The following is a 20,949-nucleotide window of genomic DNA, read 5'->3' as shown; positions in this document are numbered from 1 at the left end:
GCAGGAGGTTTTGCGGTGAGGGTTGATGTTTCAGCCTGTCTTTTTTTTTTTCCTGTTGGGTTAAGTCTGGCTTTGGAAAATAGGTAAGGCAACCAGGCTTGGAGTGTCTGGTCTGTTCTCCAAAGAAAACACTTGCTTGGCCACAGCTCTATGGCTTTTGGATTAAGCAGGCCTGGCTTTATCAGTGAATATTAATATTTGTGTACTGTAAGATGCCAGTGGGAATCTGCTGTGAAGGGTAAGCCATGTTGTGTCTGTCTCTGGTGCACAAGAACCTGCATCCCTGCTGGGATCAGAGTTTGGAGTGGCAGAGCAGTAAGCAGCACTGGGGTGCAGGATCTGCCCTTAGCCAAACCCATCGAAACAGCTGCTTGGAGCTTCCCAAACCACAACCACTGTGCCTGGGTTTTCCCTTTTCTCCTGCCAGGCAGGAGAGTAAGATCCTGCTGTGAATGCTGTGTGTTTGGGTTGGAGAAGTGTATGGGTCTGGACCTCTTTGCAGGCAGAGTGCCCAGGGCAGGATGCGGGACGATCCGTTTTCCCGCTGCAGGCTGCTTTGCCATGTCGTTGGAGGAGAAGAGCCTTTGGGGAGCCTTGGCATGTCTGCAGTGCAGTTGGCTTGGTACATGCAGCCCTTGTGTCCTGGCAGCGCTGTGCCTGCTCCAGCGGGGCTCCCAGAAATCACTGCCAGTTGTATGTACTGTGACTTTGTCAGTGACAAAAATACCTAGCTCCAGAAAGTCACTTTGCACACAGAATTATTGGTGTCTTCTGCTTATTGACCTATTAAAAAAACAATCAAACAACCAACCCCCAAAAAAAAAAAAACCAACCCAAACCAAAAGCCAAGGAAAAAGAAACAAAAACATAGATTTGAAAATAAACTCCCTGGTGTTGGTTTGTGAATAAAGATGTGTTAATCCACAGAGCTTGATGCGTTGGCAGAGACCTAGTGTTGTAACACAGAATAAATGTCTTTGTAGAAAAGTACCTGAAAAAGGCCCAAGGATGATCCTGTGCTGTACCCTGGGTAACATGGCACAGATTTAAAAGCTGGCGGTAAATTTGGCTGGCAGCCCACGGGTCTAAGATTTGAAGCATTGCACTGCTCTTGACTAATAAGGTTTGAAACAAAGTGTCTTAAAATGCTTATTTATAGCAAATATACTCGAGGACTGGAACACAACCATACTGATGCTTGAAATGTCCCTGGAAGAACTGTGTGGCTGGTCAGTGTTTGCTTCCCAAACTCGAATAGTTTCAACTCTTCCAAACATTCCCATCGGTCTTTCAGACAGCTTTTTCCTGGCTCTGCTGAGCCTCCCCCAGCATAGGGAGCCTGTTGCTCATGTCCAGCAATCCCCACAGCAGGGTGCTGGGGGCCTGTGAGCCCCCTCCTTGTCTGGCATGGGTCCCATACCTCGAGACAGGTGCAGCTGTGGACTTGCCTTTTTGTGTTGCCAGAGGAATTCAGCCCTTCAGCCAAATTACTTGCTCCTTCTTTCTTGAGACTAGGCAGCTTGTTCCCTGGTGAAGCAGCCCTTCCTGGGGTCCTTGCTGCCAGGGACTCTGCTCCTGTGGCTTGGGGTGATCGCAAGGAATGAGCACCCCACAACACACATTGGTCCTCTTAATGCACCCTAAGCAATTTGCCTTATTTCTTTTCTTCCCCTTGTTTGCTGCTCTGGCATCACGTTGGTTTTTCAGGTCCTCTTGGCTCCTCCATAACCAGGAATCTGTCAGGTGCATTTTTATCAGCCTAATATCACTAAGAGGCAACTCTGACCTCTTGAGCAATCCTTAGGAGGAAGCCAGAAGGATTAGGGACAGGGTCTATCACCAGCTTATCACTTCCAGGTTTGGGAGGGGTTGAAGTCGCTGTGTCTGTTGCTCCCGCAGAGCAAACAGCTACGCATGGACTTTGCAAGCGGAGCCGCGGCCGTCCGTGCGAGGCTGTTGTATAGTTTGCTTTCTGGGACAAAGGCTACTTAGACATTTGGATTATGTTGGAGGTTTTAGGGGGAACATAAATTATGAGTTTGCTGTGAATGGAGAATGACTTTGATTGCTTCGTGAACGTGCTTTCGGCAGCTCACTTCTGCAGGGGCTAAATGCGCGTTCTGCTGCTTCGGAGGGCGAAACAGCAACTGCAGAGGCTGCTCCCCGTGTCCTGGGAACAGGGGGCTGAGCAGACCTCTGGCGACCTTCTGGTGTGTTGAGAAAACATGCTTGTTTTATGGGCAGTTAATTTATAGAAAGTTCCTGTTTAAATTTCCTCCAAGAGCCGTAAAACCGGAGGACAGCTGCACCCATTAGCCAGCTAATCCAGCGCTGCTCACACCTGGCTTGTCCTCCTCTTCCCCTCCCCACTGCTAACCTTTGGCTCCTTCCTCAAAGAGAGCAAGGCAGCTTTGAGGGGGTAGCCTCACAAAGTGGTAAGGAAGCTGCTCTGCAGAGGGGGATGGCTCATGGTGTTTGAGGTGTCCTGGACCCTTCCCAGCAGCGGCCAGGATAAATCAAGGGTTTGGATGGCATTCAGTCTGGGTTCTAAAGGCATGGCTGCACCGTCTGCCTCCAGGAGTGATACTGCCTGTTGATGGAAATAACTGCCCCAGGCAGAAATAAAATCCTGGTTTGTCTTTCACTCCTCTTCCAGGCATAGGGAAAGCTGCATTTATTTCCTTCTCTGTCTTCCCTCTTTCCCCAAAGACTGCAGATAAGCAAAAATTCAGGTACTTGTTTGAAGTTTTCTGTGTGTTCATCTTTGGGTGGAAGGAGATTACTTTTATGTGGGTGCTGGTGTTGCCCCAAATCCAGAATCTGTGCTTTGTCTGGGTGCCTTCAGGCAGCTGGGCTGATAGAGCATCTGCCTGTACTGAATTCCTAATAAATTTGATCCTAATGGGTAATTTTGATCTAGTTTGTCAGAGAGCTTGGGATCTTAAAGACACTGAGCTCTCGAGAACTCCTCAGAGCTGCTTTTTCCCCTTAATATAATGAGCAGGCTTATGTTCTACTCTCTACTTTGACACCCTGCTGTAATTTATTTACCTTCTTGCCACATTAAGACCAACTTGGAGAAAAGGAGGAATTTCCAGCCCATGTCCAGGGCTGAAAACCAGAACTGAACTCCTGCCCTTTGCTCCCAGAAGTATCTGCTGCTGCCCCCAGCAGCTGTCCTGGCCCGGCTGTCCATGCTCATCAGCTCTGCAGAGAAGGCAGTGAAGCCTTCACCCTTTTGAAGAGGCTGGCATGTTTTCACCCATATCTCTCTTTGTTCCTGGGGGTGGTTGACTGGTGCAGAAAATGATTTTGTCATGAGTGGCTGGAGGCTACAGAGACCTTTCTGGAGCCCTCTGCTTTATCTGCCAGGAATTAATAGAAGTACAGTGGCAGGAATGAGCAAAGGAGAGCACTTAACGCCCATTACGAGATTCTGAACCTGCAAGAGCGCCTGGAATGTTTAATCATAGAATGGTTTGGGTTGGAAGGGACCTTTAAAGGTCACCTAGCCCAACCTCCTTCAGTGAGCAGGAGTATCTTCGACTAGATCAGATTGCTCAGACCCCTGTCCAACCTGGCCTGGAGTGTTTCCAGGGATGGAGCATCTACCACTGCTGAAGGCAACCTGGGCCACTGTTCCACGACCCTCATTATGAAAAACTTCTTTGCATCTAGCCTGAAATCTCCCCTCTTCTAGTTTAAAACCACCACCCCTTGTCCTGTCAAGGAACAAACCCCTTCAGCAAGTTCCCCAATCTGATGCAAGAAAACTACCTTTGGCGTGCTTAGGGCCTGAAATCTCTTAATTTTGTTTAAGCTGGGGCCTGTTTCCCTTCCTTTAAATCTGCTCTGCAGCAGCTGATAAGCAACCGGTCCCTTCTCGGGGAGAAAATGCTGCAGAAAGAAATGCCAGGAATGTGAACAGCAGGTGGGGACTGGCAGATGTACTTATCAATCACGACAGCCTGACGAGTGGTTTATTCCTCTAAAGAGCTACTGTTTGCCTCTGGCTTGGTTTGCACGTGTCCTCTCCAAGCCCCTCCAGCCTCTGCCAGGGTTCAGGATAAGAGCCAGGGCAGTTCTCCCTTTTTTTTTCCCTGGGACGCGGTATGCTCCGTGCAGGATTCCCTGCACCAGGGGGCCAGCAGAAGGGGCTGCTAGAGACAGATGCGGTAGCTCAGGCTGGAAGGTCGCAGCAGCATACCTGCTGATGAGTGTGCTGTGTGTCAGATGTGGGCTTTGGGAAACGTTATTTCCACGTTGCCCGAATAGAAGGCAGACTCAATTACTTAGTTGAATTTGCTTCACTATTGCTTTTCAAAACATAACTTCATATCTCTGAGGACTCTGAAGTTATTTCTGTGAACAAACCCCTGTTTTAAGGTGATCTTTGAGGAGATCACCTGCATCGACAAGTCTCTGTAGTTCCAGTCTGCAGAGCTGCTACTTCAACAAGGGGAGCAGGACCCCCTGAGCCGTGAAAGGGTCCAGCCATGGTGTGAGCACTTCTGGAACTTGTGTTTTGCTGTAGCTGCTCCTGAGTTTTTTTAGCACCTTGCAGTTCATATGGAGATGCCTTTTTGTAGCAAGAGAACCCAATTTACATGAAATAACAGGCTGAATGGTGAGAAGCATTTATCTGTTGATCTCCAAGCAGCTTTCCCGGCTGTGTTGGCAGCGTATGTTACAAGCACAGCAAACCTGCTGTCACAAATGACATTATGGGTGTTTTTCCCAGCCTCTGAGCTCTCACTTTGGCTGTTGTGCTCGTGTCAGTATATGAGTTGTCGAAGTGCTTCAAATTCACTCCAGTTCTGTTTGCTGGTCCTTGCAAAATCCAGAATAAGAGATAGACTTGCAGGTGATGTGATTAGACCTCTCCTTCAGTGCCTAACGGGGTGTTTTGCTGGGCTGCTTCAGCCAGTCTGGGTGATGCTGTTGCCTGCAGTGCTTCAGGGCACCCATCTCCAGTGATTTGCCTTTCTAGGGACACTGCTGATGTAGATAGCTGATATCTTCTTTAAAAATGACAGCACATCTGCCCCGGGGTCCTCTTATCAGCTTTTCTTCAGATTGTTTCTTGCTTTTGTGAAAGAGCAGCATAAGAAAGCAGAAGCTTTCCCAAGGAAGAGGAGCAGTGACGAGGAGGGAGCAAGCAGTGCTACTGCACAGGATAGAGACGTCAGGAACATAACTTCTTGCAGCAATGAAATGGTATTTTCAAACTCTGCTCAGGCAGCCTCAACTGGGCTTGTATCTGGGAGGTCCTTCCTTCGGATTTCAAACCGGTTTAGATTCGGGAGTTCAGGCTGCAGCTGAAGCAGAGATGCTAATGGCAGTGTTGTTTGCGTAGCTGCCGGATTGCGTTCTGCTCGCACCTCACTCATGGATGCAGTTGTAGCTAAGCATCCTTCCACCTGCTCCCGCTGCAGCGCCACAGTTCTACCCGCTGGAGGTGGGGTCAGCCGGTGACAAAGGGAGGCTGGGACGGAGCAAGGCGTAGCAACAGTAACCGTGGAGCACACACATGCTGAGGCTGTCAGCCTGCTCTTCAGAAGTTCCCTCCCAGTTGCAGTGATGTGGCCAGAGCTGCCTCTTGCTGGACTTCCCCGAATGAATTCTCGTTTGCAGTGGGTTTAATCCAGATCTCGGGGTGTGGGGTAGCCTGCCTTAGCTGCTGTGACAAATTTAGCTCCTGAACGGTGGTGACACCAGTCACACCCTGCTGCAGAGACTGTCTGAGATGGAAGATGCTTTTAACTCTTGAACTTAATTGCTGGCACTGGAATTTCCCATGCTGTGTCCCTGCCTCAGGCTTTGTTTCAGGTTTTCAGCCAAAGCAGTTCAGCCATTTCCAAGAGTGAAAGGATGAAGGGAAGGGGGAAAAAAAAAGGTTTAGGTTGTCAGTATTTAAAACCCCAAAGAGATCCTAACTGCCTGCATTCAGAGTGCTTGGTCTGGCACAATGACTGGGGGCTGGCAGCCCCAGGTCTGATTGCAAGGGATGTGCCATCTCCTCTCCCAGCAAAAGTGCCCCATATCTCCTACATCTTATCGGGCTATGGGCATCTGAAAGGCTCCCTGTTCACCAGGGCTTTCTAGACTTGATCTGCCAAGGTAAGGCTTTCAAAGCTCCTGTCCAGACAGCGCTGAATCCAGCCTGGGGCTGGAGAGGCTGAATGCTTGCTGGAGGTGGGAGGGAGGTGCTGCCACATCCCCAGCACTGAGAACAAGGTCCTGCCTCTCCTGGGCTGCCTGCTGACACTCGTGGATGGGGAAGGGTTTGCCTGGCTCACGGGGAGGGAGGACAAAAAGCTGGAAGAGGGGTGGAGTGTAGGAGTGGATTGTGGTGCTTGCTGTGACCAGCTCCTGGACAGCCTTAACTCTCAGGTATTCTCATTTTTAAAACTCGTTATTTGTAACCTTGAGGTTCAGGCAGTGTCCGTGTTACCTAGAGCAGCAGCTGCTCTGGGTCGGGGGGGGGGGGGGGGGATGGGATTTAGGCTCAGCCTACAGCAGCGAGTAAAGCTCCTGGCTGGCATAAGGTCTTGAGGAGTAAATGAGAAGGCAGGCTGCTGTTGCTGCCCTGCAGTGGGAAACACTGCTGTTATCTTTGACAGTTTGTTGGTTTTTTTCCCCTGTGTTTTGTGGGAGTTCTGTAACCTGGTTTTGTTTGCTCTGGGTATTGCTGCAGTGGGATAGCAGAGGGATTGCAGGGGACAACACTGAACTTATGATTATGCTTGAGAAGTTCCAAAACGGAATCATTTTTGTTCATTGGAGTGTGCTGCTCGCTACAGCTGCTGACCAGCTGTTGTACATGACTCTGGGAAGTGCCAGGTACAAACTGCCTGAGGAGTCCAACCGCTCCAGCAGGAAGGCTGAAGATGCAGCAAAGCTGCAGCAGAGACCTCTGAGCTAGAAGAAAATGCTTCCTCTGGGAAGGCTGGTGAATGAGTCCTGGCAATCTGCTGTGTTACAAACCACTAACTGCTCTATGTGAAACCCCCTATGCTCAGTGTGCTGTTGGGAAGGATATCCTCTCCGGGCCAGCACCGAGCTGGTGGTGATGGTGATGCTGTGGTGCAGAGCATTGTGGTCTCTGGTCAGAGACCTCCTGAGTGCTGGGTGACTGTAACTAGTAACAGGTTATTTTTGGCATAGCATCTCATTTTGGAGGGATGGACTGAGCTGCTAAGCCCATATTTTGACTCTACAACCCGTTATTATGTCCAGAAGAGGTTCAAGCGCCAATCCAGACTCTCTCTTCAGGGAGTGGGGCTGTTGTGGAGCTAGAGGCTGGCCCTGGGTGTGGTGTAACTGCTTTTTTTTTTGTATTTAAATGTTAAGTCTGGCCCCTGCAGATGAAGAACGGGTGGTTGTGACCAGGCTTTGCGACTGACTCTGCTGGATGACTTGTAAGCCACCTGCCCACATTTGAAGTGGTCTGCATCCTCCCAATGCCATGTAACAAAATGCAGCTAGGTCCTGTGGAACTCACCTATCTTGGCTGAGACCTTACAGGTCACCCCCAAACCAACATCAGTAAGCCAAAGAAATGCTCTATAGCCACTGAAAACAGTGATGAGACATCATGAGGAAAGAAGCTTTGGTGCAGGGAATTGGGTAGCGAGTCGCTGCGCTTGCCACCTGGGGGTGGGAATTGCTCTCCCGCTTGGGAGGCTGAATGGGACATACTGCCATAAGCAGTTTTAATTGTTTCCCCACATCTGCAGCAGCACTGTAAAGCAGCTGAACACACCTTCAGAGCTTAGCTTAACGGCCTCTCCGCTGCTCCAAGACTGCATTATTCCTGTGGTGCTGGAGCATCTCTCCTCACACAGCCCGTATGCTCTCGCTAAACTGTCGATGCTCTCCTGTGCCGTTTGATGGCAACAAGCTGTCTGTCAGGCTTTCCTGGGAAGTGCTTCAGATGTGCTCAGAAACATGAACAGCCGTAGCCATGTGACTGTGGGAGCAGTAAGGGATCTCTGGGGGTGCTGGTAACGGCGTGCCCTTTTAAACTGGTTACTGGGGTTTGGGCATCATGTTAACAATGAGCACTGAGCAGAAATCAGAGCAAGAGTGGCTCAGGTAGGGGTGAGAGATTCAGGAGAAAAGGCTTGGAGTAAGGACAGATGTATTTGCTTGCTGTCACACTCTCAGGAACACTCGGCAGTGTTGTGGGTGGTTGTTAGGCTGGGCAGTGGGATTGTCCTCGATTCTCTCCCAGGATCAGCATGGACTGTGTATAGGACTGCACTCTGTCCTAGTACCTCGAGGCAGAGAAGATGGCTCTGTGGGAGTAGAGCTCCAAGTAAAATGAAATATGGGCATAGAGGCATTGCTGTTACAAAGGATGACAAAGCCTGAGTACACCTGACTTGCCTAAGAACTGCAGACGTGAAGGGGAGAGTGATTTCAGGGTATCTAAAGCATGTTTGGTGAGCAGGAAGAGGTGATACCTGACTCAAACTTGTACAAAACCCAGATGAGCTCTGGTTTCATTTTTCTTCTCTCAGAGTGGCATCTGACTCTGTTTTCCTGGGACATACATTGGAGCTGTGATGACTTTGCCCCCATTCCTGGGATTCTTGCCGAGGGAGTTGTTAGTCATCACAGGCTTTGCTATGTTACTTTGCACTGGGAAGGAAGTTGGTATAGAATCCATCCCATCTTCTTATTCCATGTTTTTTGTAACTTAAACTCATGTTTTAATCTGCCCACACCAGTCAGGAGGAGGAGGGACACAGCTGCTGTCATCTTTCCTGTCTGTGTCCAGCTGTGAGCCCATGCTGCTGTCCTCTTGCAGCTGTCTGGACTGTCCTCTGGGAAGCAGTGGGACACTGTTTGTGTGCTGGGAAAGTGAGGCATAGTTCTTCATCTTCTGTGTGAAAACCACTATGGAAAGTCAAAAAGGAGGGCTGCAGCCTGAGTGCACTGTAACTGGGAGGCTTTGCCTCAGAAACAGGCACAGGTCTTCAACCAATGTGACCTGTGCCAGGGAAAGTGTCTGGGAGGAAGGGAGACATTTTTCTGTTGTGGCAAAACCTCGGGACTGTTTTTGAGGACTGATACCAGACGTCATGCCAGCCAGTTAACTGTTGCAGATGTGTTGCACTATGCAGCTTCTGTGGCTGTTCTGTGGAAAAAAAACCATCACTTTTCCTTGTTCTGGACTTACTATTTCTCTGCCTTCCCCTTTTCCTGCGAGCACTCTGCCTTTACCCAGTCTGTCCTTGGGTCCCAGTTTTAAATAACTCATCTAGTGGCTGAGCAGGACAATTCAATCCTATTTTTAAGTCCTTTGGACTTTCTTGTTCTTGGAATTTGGGTACTGGGAATGGCAGGATATTTGTGTTGGAGGATTATTTGGAGCAACCCTCCGAACTTCATTACCATGGTGAGTGCAGTGCTGTGCTGATTGCAGAGAGGGGCAGTCACCTTGCAGTGTATTTAGTGCTGGTTTTGTGTGTGTTGGGATTGTTTCTCAGGCTCTTTTTGGCCAGGCTGAATGCCTGGTGCCTGGTGTAAGGAATAAGCTTCAGCATGGTGACTTAGTGGGTCCTGTATCCATACAGAGGGTTAGTGTTTAAAAACAGCCTAATTCTGACTGATACTTCTTATGGTGAAGTAGTCTGGTCTCTCCTTGAAATAATTCAACTTGTCTCCTGATTTCTCAATACCAGAGCAGAGTGCAGCTATCTTTATGTTGATAGAGCTGTGATGAGCAGCTCCAGCCTTCCACACTTCTGACTGAAGCTATACAGGCCATGGTCAAAACCAGATGATCTGAAAAATAATGCAGTGAAACGAATGCTGCAGGAGTGCTGTGCAGACTCCCTTGCCTTCTCTTTTAAGGTGCTCATCTTTGCTTTTTCATTTAAATCAATCTTCTTGTTCCAGAGCAGTTGGGAAGCAGATGGACTTGTGAAGCCATGCACTATCCTTCTGCCTCAGTAAATTTGTGCCATGGGTGGTCTGTTGCTTTTGGACTTACTGTGTGAAGGAAAGGCTTAGCTGCTTGAGCCAGGGGTTACTGTGAGGAGCAGGCAGTTTTACCATAGCAGTCCAGCCCTTTGCTCCCTGGTCTCTAGCAAGAGAAGGCACCCATAAAAATGTGTTCTTGCAGGAAGAGGTTATCAGTTCGATGGGGTTTTGGTGCCTCCTGAATTTCTGCAGGTTTAAGGGAATGTGCTGCTCAGCTGGAAGCTGCTGATCTTCAGGGAGGTAATTCCTCCTCCAGAAGCTTTCTGCGCCTCTGTGGCATGGGAGCAATGCTGCTTCATTTCGCAGCTTTCCATTTTCTGCTTGATGGTTAAAGTTGGAACACTTATATCTCATTCTGCCAAGAAGTGTTTAGAATAGTTTTCATAGGAAACATTGCAAGTTGCAGGTCCACAGCTGATGCCCTGGCTGCTCTGCATAAATCGCTGGGTGGTAAATATATTTAAATGAAGAGCTATGGCAGTCTTGCTAGCTGAGTAATAAATTGGGGCTGAGCAGCTCCATAAAGCTGAATCTTAATGCCTTGGCTTGGAGTTGTAGGGTGGGGTGGTAAAGCTGATGGAACAGCAGGATGTTTCTAAACAGAATGTGCCTGCCCTTAGTTACGCTGCCACAAAGAATATAAATCATGCTGCATATGTAACTGAAGTGCTGAAAATGGCTTTTTGTTGATGTTGCTTGCCTTGTTCCCTGTGTCCACTTAATGTCAGCTGCTTGTGCTTCGCTTCCCGTTGGTGGTAGCAGCAGGAGGAGATCTTGTGCCTGGAGGTCAGGGCCCCTGGCAGGTGGGGGAGCAGTCCTGGAGCCGTGTCTTCCAGTCCTGTGCTTAGTGCTGAAGCCCTGGCGCTATGACATCAGCCTGTGGGAAATGATGGTGCTTAAACACTTTCAGGGACCTGCTTGAACTATTTAATTATCTGAGGAATTTTATGGAATGGCCAGAAGGTGATTAGGAACCCTTGGAATGCGGCTGCCTCTCCTTGAAGCAGTTCAGACAAACAGCATTTTGAGGTGACTCTTGGCTACAAAACCTCCATCAAGATTTTCTTATTTTCAGGTTTGGGTTTGATGCCCACAGCCCCACAGCTGTTTGTTCCAGCTGCCCACTCTCAGGCTCTCCTGCCCTTTCGCATCTGCTTTGGAACCATTAGCAAAGCCAACGCTTGCCTGGTGGCTGCAGTGCTGGTGTGTCCTAGGGAAGCCTGGATGCTGTTCTTGCTGCACAAGGCCATTCTGGTGATGGGAAGAAAATTCTGCCATTGCATGGCCAAACTATGGGCAAAGGTCCTTCTGCAAGCTCTATAGCCAGGATCAGAAGTAGCACCAGAGCTGGATCCTCAGGAGGGTTTCCTTCCGAACAGGGTTTGAAAGTATGGTCAGGATTCCTACAATGGGGATTTGCAGGACTGCCCTGCCCATCAGTCTGTCACTCCTCCAGTAGCTTCAGCTTGATAATTTGACAGAAAGAGCTTTATACCTTCTATATTAAAAATAAAAATAGAAAATAGCAGCCAGGTAGGTGGAAGAGTTTTGGCTAAAAGCACACACCAAAGCTCACCACACTCCTCTGTGCGACTCATGTAATGTGCTCCAAAACTGCAGCAACGGTTCTTGCCTTGCCAGACATGGGAGTTTATTCCTCAGGATCCTTCTCTTTTTGTGGGGACTCTTTAGTACTTAATAAGGCAAAATGTCCAGTAGAAGCTTCCTCTTTGATTGGGATATTCGTTATTTCTCTTCCATGTGGATCCTCTGAAGCCTCATAAGGAGTTTTGTTCAGCCCCTAATTCAATTAAGAAATCAAGCAAGAGATGTAAATCTTTTTAGCCTCATTGGTTGCAGTGCTCATTACTACATCTGAAAAGAACATTTCTTGCATAGTACAGCAGGGGACTGCACTTTCCAGGCTTCAGCTGAAATTTCAGGTGCTGTTAGAAGCTTATGGATGACTTTGTCCCTTTGGAGCATGGGGTAAAGGAAAGGCTGTGGTCACCTGTTAGCAATAGTGCCTTGGTTTATACCCATTTCCACAGCAGCAGCTTTGACAGAAACTTGCTTCCCAGCCGGGTGACTTCTATCAGAGGTCATTAGCTGGTGTGAATTAGACTTGAAACAGCTGGTGGATGGCGAGTGATACCAGAGGACAGGACATGAAGTGGTGACTGTACGACAGCTGCTCCTGCACGTGTCCTTTGGCTCTAGCTGGGGAAGGATCTGCCTGTTGAGAAACATGTCATTGGGCTCTGATATATTCCTCACGTTCAAAAAGTGCTGTCTTGGTACCTTGCTTCTTGTTTTTATCTCATTCTTCTCTTCTTGTTGGGTGCCTCAGCTGTACTCTCTTGACTAGAGCTGCCGAGGGGTCCTCTAGATATCTTCTTTTAAACAAAGGTTATTTAGCCTTTAGAAATCAATTTGTGCCTTTTGTGGATGGAGATGGCCAAGAGGCAGGCTGGGCTCGGCTTTGTATACTTGTGTTTGGGACAGAAATCCACACTGGTTTTAAAACAACATAAAACTCAGCTTTGTCTCTTCAAACTCCCTTGTAAACCAGTTGGAGCCACATCTAAATTGTTTCTAAACAGTGCAGAATCAGACTTCAGTGAGCTCAAGCTGCTGTGGTGTGGTGAGCCCATGGAGGATAGGGAGACTTTTCTTCTACTTTCAACGTTTCTAGCAATCATTGTCCCTCAAACCCAAGTCCCATGGGCACTGGTCTGCTGCCTTATATACACTAACCACTGAGATAACTTATTTGTGATTGAGATAAAAAATCAGTCTAAATTTTCATTGTGGTGCTTTGGTTTCATCTCTGTGGACTCTTTTCCACTGCCTGCCCAGGTGCCCTCGTCCCAGGCTTTTCCTATAGGGTGGCTTCTGCTAAAGTGCTGTTCTGTAACACCATGGTCTTTGTGTGAATTCAGCAAGGTATCTTGGTACCTTGAGTTCTGGTCTTTATTATGTGCCTGTGTCTATACATGTACATGCCCATTGTGCTTATCTTCAAAACATGCATCTCTGGCATGTGTATGGAAGGATCTCTTAGTCCCATCCTTTTGCTTTGGTTGTTTTTTCACCTTTTGTAGTTTAATTTCCTGTGGGTTTTAGTACCAGCTTTAGCTTACATCTCCTTCAAGGTAGAATTACACATTAGGATTTCTACACTCTCGCTCTGTTTCAGACAAACCCAGGAGTTGCAAGTAGCATTTTGAGGGATTGGCTTCGCACTGGAAACCCAAGCGAAGGCAAAGCCACGTTAGCTGCGTGCCCTTGGGCAGCAACCCCTTGCTCTGCCCTGCTACAGCTGTATATTTAGCCTATATGCCCTTTCCAGTAACAGCCGGGAGGAGATGCCTGGAGAGGAATGCGAGTCATCGTTTCCCTGAACGCTGTCCCAGGATCCTGCTATCTGTCACGAAGTGCTGCCTGAGCCAGAAATGCTGCCTTGGTAACTCTGCCTTCTAGAAAATTGTCCCATCCCACCCTGGTTGGTTTTTTCTCCTGAGCCAACATGAAGTTTTAACATTCATGTTCTCAACCCCTTTGGGTCCTTGGGAAGACTCTCCTTTTGCTTGGGTTTGATCCCGGTTCTGGTTAGTTTAGCTTTTGGTCCTTCTATTGGAGGAGAGCATGGGCTTTTGTTCTGCATCGTCCTCATGCCTCAGTGCATCCCACTTTTTTCAAGGCTTCCTCCAGAAAGGATCCATTTGTACCTTTACTCTCCAGCACTTTTCTCTGGTAGGCTTCCCCTAAAGGTGGGACTTGCTTGCAGGATGCAGACAGTGTGGAGTGGCACTACCGAAGCTGTTCCCCTGCTCTGGCTGCTTGGTGGGTGTTTGTGTCCTCATTTGCTTGCTGCCAGCAGCCAGGAAAATGGCAGTTCTACCTGGCTGCTATGTTTGTAATTACAGGGAAAAACTGATCTCTCAGGCCTTCTAAATACTTGGGAAGATAATATCTGAATTTCCTTTCAACTGAATGCACTTGGAGATATGATCTGAGTTGGCTGTCTGGGAATAACAAAGTGGGAGGAAAGGATTGATTGTGGTTGCTGAAACTTTCATCAAAGAGTCAGAAGTCTTGCCTAGCCAAAATTTGCAGCTGCTGATCCCAGCAGCAGTCAGTCAAGGCGCAGCTCAAGTGTAGGACGTGTGGCACACATGGGCTGCAAGGGGCCGCTTGAGCAGGGTTGGCAAGCACAAGGACATCCATATGGGTCTTCCAGCAAATGTGTCAGGTCAGCATGCAGTGTGTAGTCAAGAGGTGCTTGTGGCTACTGTACTCATCCCCTCCTTCCTCCCGAGGGCTTCAGGAGGCTGGGGAAGGTCCTTGCCTCCAGAAGGCTTATCGCCACACCTTGCAGGGGAAATGTACTCTGCAGGGAAAGAAAAACATGCTTCCTGTCCAGCTGGCCGAAGGGCTCTGGTGTCCTGTGTGCTTCTGCTGTGGCTCTGCAGATCTCCTTGCTCACACCTCTGCAGGATTGCCTCTGGCTGAGGGTTTCAGAGGCTGTCAGGGTCCCCTGCGCAGTCCTTGTTGGAAAGAGGTCTAACCAGGAACCTATCCTCCATGCTTACCCTTTCTAGGGCAAGGTGTCTTCCCTGGAGCAGAGTCCCCAGCTGGAAAAAGCAGTATAGTGTTCAAGCTTCTGAACAGACAGATACAGTACAGGGGGAAAAGGGGGCAATCTCCTGTTTACATCTTTCCTGTCTGTCTTGGAGCTGCCTCTGTGTTCTCTTTACAGATGGTGCTGGTGACAAACACAAAGCTTGTGTAGTCCCTTGAGTGGCCTACCTTCCATTAGCTGCTTGCTCAGCACTTTGCTGTCTGTTGGTCAGAGCAGAGGCATCAGTCAGAGTCTTTTCTCCCAGGCTGGGGAAGAGCCATCAGCAGGTTTTGTTGGCCAAGGGGAGACATAAGATACAAAGGAGAGGGCTGTGGCACAGCTTCATCCCTTCTTGATGGCACAAAGCTGTAGTTTTCAAGCAAGATGTGATGGAAGATAGTAAAAAGTTTCTTCTTAGCTACAGGAAAATTAAATATCATGGTGCTTACTCTGGCAGAATAGAAACCGCTGCGAGGTGTTGATTGCCATGACCACTTCCTCTACAAGCTCTACAAAGCAGCTTGTGACATGTATGACTTGAAGCCACCAGTCAGTGACAGTTCCCAGCCAAGTTCCCCAGCAGCAGGAGAGTGCCCAGCACACATTTTTAGCACTGCTGTCTCTGGTTTCATTGGTTTTGTTGGATTGTTTTGGTTTTTTTCCTTAGCTTGGTTTTCAGTGTTAGTTTCCTGTGACTGACACCAGATGTGCTGGAAATAAGCACTGCAGAAATACAAGAAGGGATGAGGCTGAAAAGGTATCTTTTGTGTCCATCTGTCCTTTGAGCTAGCTGTCTTGTTGGACATTTGACTTGGTGAGAATACCAGGTGGGCACAGCAGCAGAAGAATAGAAATGCAAGCTTAGGGCAAAGAATCAAGTCCAGCTTGGTTTGTACTTCCTGGGCTAATGGTATTTGGATGACCAACTAATGGTGGCAGCCTTGTCAAGTGGCTGAGAGGGCATAGTGGAAGGGGCTCCTGGGGCTTCAGGAGCACTGATCTGAGCTCTGTAAGGCAGCTTTCTCTTGCAGTCCAGTCTGTGGTGCCAAGCTGCCTGCTACTTTGGTTTTGATGTATGCATGGCTGTAAGCAGGCAGCTGCAATTGCAGCCTTCAGCTAAAGACTCGTGAATGAAGTTGGCTTGTGGAGAGATGTCTAGCCTCATTATAAAGCCCCTGGCCCTGCCGATGCCCCCTTAGTACCATTTGGGACAGGATGTGGTCAGTGAAGCATGGAGCCTGTTCCCTTGCAGTATCTGCATGTGACAAATGCATCTCCATGCCGTCCCCTCCTCTACATCCCATCTCGGAACTCATCCTCAGCACAGCAGTGTCTGGGGCCTGGGTCATCTTCTGCAGACACAAGTAGCTGAAGCCCTTGAGGCTGGAAATAACCCTAGCTATGTGCAGCAGGTTGCTTATAATGTAAGAGGGGCTGCTGCCTTTCCTCAAGAGTGCATCTGGAGTTGGGCAGGTGCAGAAAGTTCTGTTGCCTCAGTTTTATGCTCCAGAGGCTCTTTGTGTTTATGTTAGGTTTGCAGACTGGTATGCTCTTGGTCTTAAGGAGGTTGTACCTGTTCATACCCTTAGTGGTAGGCTGCTCTGTTGCTCCCTCCTGCCTCCCCACCGAGGCCCCTTTGGCACGGCACAGACGTGCACCAAACACCAGCTGCCCCTGCCTGTGCCCACCGTCCTGTGCCAGAGCAGGGAGAGTGCCATCTTTGTGTGCCTGGCTGGTGGCGCTGGGTTTCATCATTCCTGCTGCTGCCTTGACACGCAGATGCGCGGTAGCTGACGGGACTTGCCCCGAGATCCTCCTGTGGAAACACGCCCGGGAGAGCTCTGCAGAGACAACAGCTCTGCGCTGCAAAGTTGCACCGGCCCTTCTTAGCTGAGCCCGAGTTTGCTTCCTTAGAGAAAGGCCGCTCCTTTAACGCTTCCTTTAATTAGGATACTGTTAAATAAGCAATCAGGTAAGTGGGATCCTTCCTAACTCTCCTAAATACCTTTTTATCTGGAGCAGAGAATTGCAGGCAGTTACCTGAGCTGGCTGCGCGCTCGGCTCAGCAGCGTCAGTGTGCTGGCAGTGATTAATTACCGCAGCCCGGTGATGTGATTGTGCTTGAGCAATTGGATTAGACGCAGCTGGACGGAGACTTCACTTTCCCTGCCTCTTGCTGGAGAGAGAGTGTAATTGGACACAGAGGAAGAGGGATTTCCAAGACAGCCATGCTCCTGCTGCTGGGATGCTTTCCTACACTCTTCCCTCCATGCTGGGCTGAAGGAAAGGTCTGTGGGAAGGTGCTAGCATGGCTAGCAGTAGCTACTTTGTCCTGCTCTCAGTCCTCCCTTACAGTCCAATCTTCCATCTGCACTGCTTTGTGTTCCTGGATAATGAAGGTAGAGCATGTCTTTAACGTGTCAGTGGGGCCTTATAGATGCATGGAGAAGGAGCAAGTTCCAGCATTGTCTTGACAAGTTAGCATCATATCAAACTGTAGCATCATATCAACATAACTTCATCAAGCAGGCCCAGTTCTGTGTGTCTGAGATGGGGGGAGATTGGCACTGGAGATCAGAAATCAACATTGGCACGTGCACCAAGTGCTAGGACTAAAGCAGATGTTGATAGTGACTTTGATGTTTCATCCAAAGTTGAGACCAAAAGAGCTCTCTCTGAAGCAGGAGGATAAAGAGAAAGTCGGTTCTTTCAGAAGATCAGACGGAAGGAAACATCCTGAAATTCAGGACTAACCTGAATCTTTGTGTTTGTTCTGCAAAACTGAGCAGTACAGATCCTGCTGGAGGAAGGAGCACTGTGCCACGTAGAGAAGCCAGGGTGGTCTAGGCTTCCCTCACAACTGGAGAATGCTAAGTCAGTCAGCTCTGTGGCCTGATCCTTCCCAGAGATCAGCAGAATGCCATCTGTGTTTGGGTTTCAGTCCTGTTTTGAGTTTGTGGGGAGCTGAAGCATTGAGATTTCTGTTCCCAGAGAGCTCCAGCTCTGTGCCACTCACTAGTCACAGACAGCAGTCTGGAGCACTGATGTCTTCTCCATGCAGCTGGGATGGTGTATCAAGCTGGCCAGTCTGGGTTTTGACTGTGGTAGTGCCCTGTGAAATGATGTGGGCTCTTGAACATGGTAGAGGAACCACACAAGTCCCCAGTGCTTCTTCCAGCCTTGCTGTAGGAAATAGTTGCTCTCTTCTATAGCTGCATAGACACCATCAGTGCTGGTGGCCAGCAGGCTTGCTGAACAGGACCAGTGGATTTTAGGTGGAGGACCTTCTGTCTCAAAAAGCTTTCTGCCTTGAGGCAATAGTCCGTGTGGAGCTCAGCACTGTGGGACAGTGCCTTGTTCCAGCTATCTGCAGGGCTGCCATTCCTCCTTAGCACACTGTGCAAAGCTGGCACTGTTTCAGCCTCTGTCAATTGTTTGGTGAGGTGGAGCTGCATTTGGAGAGGGTTTTTTGGTGGTGCAAGTTTGTTCTCAGCTCTCCTGTTGTTTGGTTTTCGTTATAAGTTACCAAATTCCTCCTGTACCTCCTGTGTGCTCCACTTTTATATGCTGAGGCTCTTCTGTGGTTCCTCTAAAATGAAATTCTGAGTTTGTGTGACCTGCAAGATTTTAATGGCCTGCATGCAAGGTGCTTGGCTGAGAGGCACATACCTGTCAGACAGGCAGTGTTTGTCACCTGCTCTGATAATTGTTTCTGAAATAGGCAATGACTTCATCTCCTACTCACCACAGATATCAAAAACCATCTCCTTTCTGCCTAAATGCTCCCCTCCATTCAACAAAAGCACTCCAGGACAGATCATGTCATTTGGCTGAACAGCACAGAGCTGCACCATGCTCCTCTGCAGCCCTGTCAGGCCAGGGGCAGAGACTGGCCTCAAGATGTGGTGCCAGACTTCTCCAGCTCTGTGCGGTTGTGTGCTGGGTGTGTTTGTCCTGAGCATTCTCCTCTGCTGGGGTGTGTGCAGCTGCAAGAGGCAGCCATGTTTCCATGCTGATAGCATCTCAGCCCCACCGCCGCCATGGCAGTGTTGGGCTCTGCTGCTGCATTCCTCCCCTGGCTGAAGCCTCCCATCCTGCCTATACTTGCCGTGTGGGTTGATTTCTAGTCCCTCATGCAGCAGGACTTTCCAGTGAGAAGGCTTCAGGAGAAGTAGCTCATGGGCAAGGCATCACCTCTGCAATGTCCATACCTCAGGCTACACAGAGTGTGAAGTTGGTTCTTTGTGCTTAAGGCACTGTGTGGGGATGAGAGGCTCCCCATTTCCTGCTCTGATGGTCAGTGGCCTCCTCAGGAACTCTGCTTCATCTCTGTAGCTCGTTCACACAGTGTTGGATATTCTCCCCCAGCCCTGTACTGTGGTATTAGGCTGCTTGCTGAGCTGATTCTAGGTTCATTCAAAATCAATTGGAGTGTGTTAGGTCCTCTGACCATGTGTGAGCTCTTGGGAGAGATGTGCCCTTTAGGAAGAGTGACCTGTCTTTACCTACCCAGCCACTTCATGGTGATAACCTCTGGAGAAGTGGCTCAGGCACTTCATTGCATGGGAAGACCACCATGTGCTCAGTTGTCTTTGGGAAGAGTCTGGCCTTAGCTCCCCTGTTGTTTTGGCTGGTGTATTCCTGTCCCAGTCGGGTCAGGCAGTTGGAAGGACATGAACAGCAGGGGAATGGGCTTTCTTCTGGCACTGGCATCTCACACCAACCATCCTCCCATCTGTCCTGTGGTTTCCAGCAGTGTTCTGCTGCTGCTGTCTCTTTTGCCTTTCACTTGAGATAAGTTGTCCGCAACTGACAGTGGTCAGATGAGGCATCTGCTTCCTGGATGCTGTATAGCCAGAGGTGATTGTACTAAGCTCATAATTTCTGCTACCCACAACCCATTACCTCAGCATGGGAGATGTCAGCTCTTCTGCATCAGTGGTTTGTTGTGGAAAGGCCCATCAAGGGATGAGGATATGCTAGTCCTTGAGCACTGCCTCTCAGCTTCTCTAGAGTGTGGGTTTTAGGGTGAGCAACCAGATCTCCAAACCTTGGGCTTGGCTGCCCTCTGCTCCTGTCTGCAAGCCCATGGTGGGCAGTACACTCTTCCCTGGCTGCAGCACAGCAGGTCAGCTGGTTCTGCTGTTGTGCTGCCCTGGAAGCTCTGTGAAGGCAAGAAGCAGTGGGGATTTCCCTTCCCACCTGCTCTGGCTCCAGGGTCTCTTGGGACGGCTTGATGTGCGTCACAGGAACAGCTGCATGCAGCTGGAACAAGCTAAAATGGAGCCATGCTCAAAGGACTGAGAGCCACTGCTTAGAGGTTGGGCTGGGTTTGCTCTGAGAATTTGGAGTCACTTCTGTCTCAGAGCTTGGAAAAAAGGAGTTGGTTCAGGTCTTCTGTGCTTCTGGGGACTAAGCAGCACCCACTTGGTCCATGTGTCTGTCCCCCAGTCCTGAATAACCCACTGCCCACTCCTTACTCCAGATTAGTTATAGAGACCTGTGTTAGCTGCAAGCTGAAATACCAGAGTGGGCAGTACAGCCTCCCCTGGGGCCCGCATGGCACTGTCTTCTTCCATGAATCCACCTGCTCTTCTTCAAACAGGCTGTGAAGAGGAACATGGAGTGTGTACAGATCCATGGCTGAATGCAGTCTGGAGGGAAAAACAGCTGGGAAAGTGAAGGAAATAATGCCTCAAAAGAACAGAAGATGGAGAGGAGAGCTGTGATCCAGGGTAGCAGAGCAGGCTGAGATGGGGAGGAAGCAAGTGGAAGAAGAGAACAGTAAAGTGAGGGAGAGCTGCAGATGTTTCTTGACAGAGTGTGAGGACAGATAAGCTGTGCAAGCAGGAGGGAGGGGCAGGACAACAGGTAGCAGTGTGTGTGTGTGTGTGTAGCTTACTCCAGTCCCATTTTTGGGGTGTGTATCACTGGCCCCTAAATCTAGTCTGAGCACACCATACCAAAAGCTGGAACTGAGAGGAGCCAGGTTCATGGGTCAGAGGAGCAGGAACATCTGTTGTGCATCAAGCAGTCAAGATAGCAGCTTTGGAATACTGAAGGTTTCTTGGGACCTTCATGCTGGCTAAGTGGCATCCACTGGTACTGCAGCTTGCCTTCAGCTTGCCTTGAAAGATCACCTTCTACTGCTGTGCTCTGTCTTGGCTTCAGTTGTGTCTGTCCTGTCTCCCTACTTGTGGCTGACTCAGGATGCTGTGGCTCCAGAGCAGCAGAACATGGCAAAGCAGAAGGATCTTGCATTTCTAGCTGCTGCCTGTCAAAAGAGGAGCTGAGAAGCTCTTCCCTCCTTTAACGGTGGTAACTCCTGCAGC

At 49.3% G+C, this 20,949-nt stretch overlaps 1 protein-coding gene across 2 annotated transcripts in view; it reads left to right on the top strand.

The window, feature by feature from the left end:
• DAG1 (dystroglycan 1) overlaps window positions 1-20,949 on the top strand; it is a 54,056-nt gene that overhangs the window by 14,791 nt on the left and 18,316 nt on the right. The window lies entirely within an intron of this gene.

The sequence above is a fragment of the Pogoniulus pusillus genome, chromosome 16, assembly GCF_015220805.1.
Source record: "Pogoniulus pusillus isolate bPogPus1 chromosome 16, bPogPus1.pri, whole genome shotgun sequence".
Taxonomy (NCBI): Eukaryota; Metazoa; Chordata; class Aves; order Piciformes; family Lybiidae; genus Pogoniulus; species Pogoniulus pusillus.
This window is presented reverse-complemented; position numbering and strand designations above follow the sequence as displayed.